General features: G+C 34.4%; 1 pseudogene; it reads right to left on the reverse strand.

Moving 5' to 3' along the window:
• Positions 1-443: 443 nt before the first annotated feature.
• On the reverse strand, positions 444-1,417 carry LOC121239437 (annotated as a pseudogene).
• Between the last annotated feature and the right edge of the window lie 1,435 nt (positions 1,418-2,852).

Raw genomic sequence — 2,852 nt, forward strand, 5'->3', positions numbered from 1 at the left:
AAATGTAAATCCATGCAACTCCAATTTTAAAACGGAAAGAGTTTAAATAATATAATAACAGATAGCCAGAACACACGTTGGCCTGTTAGGATATCATGTGGGATTAGGAACCGACGTTATCTACCATTGATATATATATATATATATATATATATAAAAGAAATACTTTAACTACAGAAAGATTATATAAAATAGATTATATAAAAATAAATTTATAAATTGGCGTAATTTGATATGATACATCAGATTGTAAAATTACTTTTATCATAAAGTATATATAAAGGATCACATGAAGACAATTTCAATTTGTAGATTTAATTTTGTGTAATTTCTAATTTCATTTTAAAAGAAATTTGTGTAATATCAAAAGAGAATTACTTGATGTACACATAAATATGCTTAATTAATCGTAACATGGAGTTACAAGCATGGATTCTTTTTCCTTACATATAGATATCATTAGGAAGATGCAAAAACGTATTTGCGTTGTCATTATTCAAGTGATCTAAAGGCAACGGCCATGACCATGTAACTGATTCTTCAAGTTCATCATCAACGACCGACGAGCTCCTGCATGAACTTTCTATAAGTTGATCACTTGAATCCTCTAATATTAGAGCCGTCGAGCCACCTCTTCTCTCGCTCCGCTTGGGCTTCGGAGAGACTGTATCCGATGATGTCGATAAAGGTTTCGACGAACGGCGTTTTGGGGTCACTCTAATCGGCTCCCAATTATCTGAACCGATCAAGTGTGGAAAGTTGAGCTTAGCTTCGGAGCCGCGCATCTTAAAGGCGGCCCGGTCATAAGCCAACGCCGCGTCCTCTGGACTCTCGTATGTCCCTAGTCACACCCTCACGCCGTTCTTCTTCGGGTCCCTTATCTCAGCGGCATATTTTCCCCACAGTCTCCTCCTCACTCCCCTAAAACGCGACACTTGACACTCCCGCTTAACCGCCACTTCCGAATGCTCCACAATTTGCGCCGTCACTGCAACTCCATTCTTCGGAGCCCATCCGAAGTTCACGGCATCAGGCAGAGGATCGTAAACGTCGGCGTTGTCCGCCTTCAACGGCAATGAACCAGTTGTTAAGATATAAAATAAAATCTACTTCTTCCCATCAGTTTAAGCTTTTGGGATAAGTGGTGATTTCACATGGTATCAAAGTAGAGGTCCTAAGTTCGAACCCTGACTCTACATTTTATCCCATTTAATTAAATATTTCACTTGTTGGGCCTACTCATTGAAATGAAGTCTGGCCCACAAGTGAGGGGGAGTGTTAAGATATAAAATAAAATTTACTTCTTCCTATCAACTTAAACTTTTGAAATAAATGGTAATTTCACACCAGTACCAATACCCCAAGTCTCGTGAAGACAAACGTCGCAACAAACCACGTTAGCATTGTCGAAACCCATTGCCGAGTAAAAAGTATACCCAGTGGGTTCGAAATCGCCAAGAAAGATACTTTCGAACGGAATCGAGGACAGCCAAGTCGGAATCCATCGGGCCCTGCTCTGTCCTACACTGATTATATTTGTGACGTTCGTGTTTCTTGAGCTCGTACAGATTCATCGTGAAGAAGCTTGCAGCCTTGAAGTACTGTGTCGGGGATTGTTTGTGGGAATTATCGCTTGCAGGAGTTTAAGATTTATAGAGAAGAGAGTTTCAGATGTTGACGTAGTTCGTGCACTTGGGAATGATACCTAATATTATATTATTTTCTTTGCCTCTTCCATTGAAAGTTCTTACAAGTTGGGTGCGGTGGTTTTATCCCATGAAACATCTTTGATTCGCTTTATTCATTATTTTTATTGTTTGATACTTTCTTTTTTTAGAAGGTGATATTAATTAATTATTGCCTAATAATACCAATATCGCTCCACGTCAGATGTGTCCATATATTGTCACTACCATGTGGGATTAGTTTAAACAAATTAATTATATATTAACAAAATGATACACAACACTTCATAACTTGTCATTTTAGAGCCGTTTGGATACATTTCATTTTATCTAATTAAATTTCATTTTATCTAATTTTAATTAATAATCTAACTATTATTCACAAATCATCTCAACTTATCTCATAATACAAACAGATCCTTAATGGTGTGAATTATTATCCTTATTTAATTATGTTTTTTGACTTTTTGTGTTTGGAATTTCACTATAGATATTGTAATTATTTGTAGAGAAATAATATTTGCAATTCTAAGATAAAAGAAGGTAAATTCGAGATCCACATAAAAAAAATATTTTTTTAATATTACACCTCACTTTCTTAATGTTTGGATATGCATGAGAGTTACATGCCCTAAAACTATATCTAGCATTACTTTTATTTTTATATGATTTATATTTCTTTTTGGGGATATAAAATTGTCCCATTCCAAATGAAAGATCTGTTCATTAGATTTGAAATTCTTTAGACGTTTCTTAAATTCCTTATACTATATATTGGTAATTAAAGTTAGGCATCGGTAATTTGACATTCATGTGTCTTATATCTAATAATTATCAAACCAATTATATCTAATAATTATTCGATTGAATGCTACTCTCATCCTCATAGTTACTTGAGTCTTATATCCCTTATTTTATTTAAAAGACTTTGTAATACTTGATTAATCATCTGATCAAAGTCAAATTTTTATATATATTTTTTTGAGATAACAGCTTGATGCTTGTGACGTCTAGAAGTGGGAAAAACTTCAAGTCTTGAGTACTACTCTAGTGAATTGACTTTTGGCAAATTAGAAACTTTTGTTTCTTTTTTTGTTTTGTTTTTGCCTAATTTGTTGTTGTTTTTGTTCCAAGTTTTCGTTTTGAAAGATGTATCAGAAACAACGT

This window comes from Juglans microcarpa x Juglans regia, chromosome 7D (assembly GCF_004785595.1).
Source record: "Juglans microcarpa x Juglans regia isolate MS1-56 chromosome 7D, Jm3101_v1.0, whole genome shotgun sequence".
Classification (NCBI taxonomy): Eukaryota; Viridiplantae; Streptophyta; class Magnoliopsida; order Fagales; family Juglandaceae; genus Juglans; species Juglans microcarpa x Juglans regia.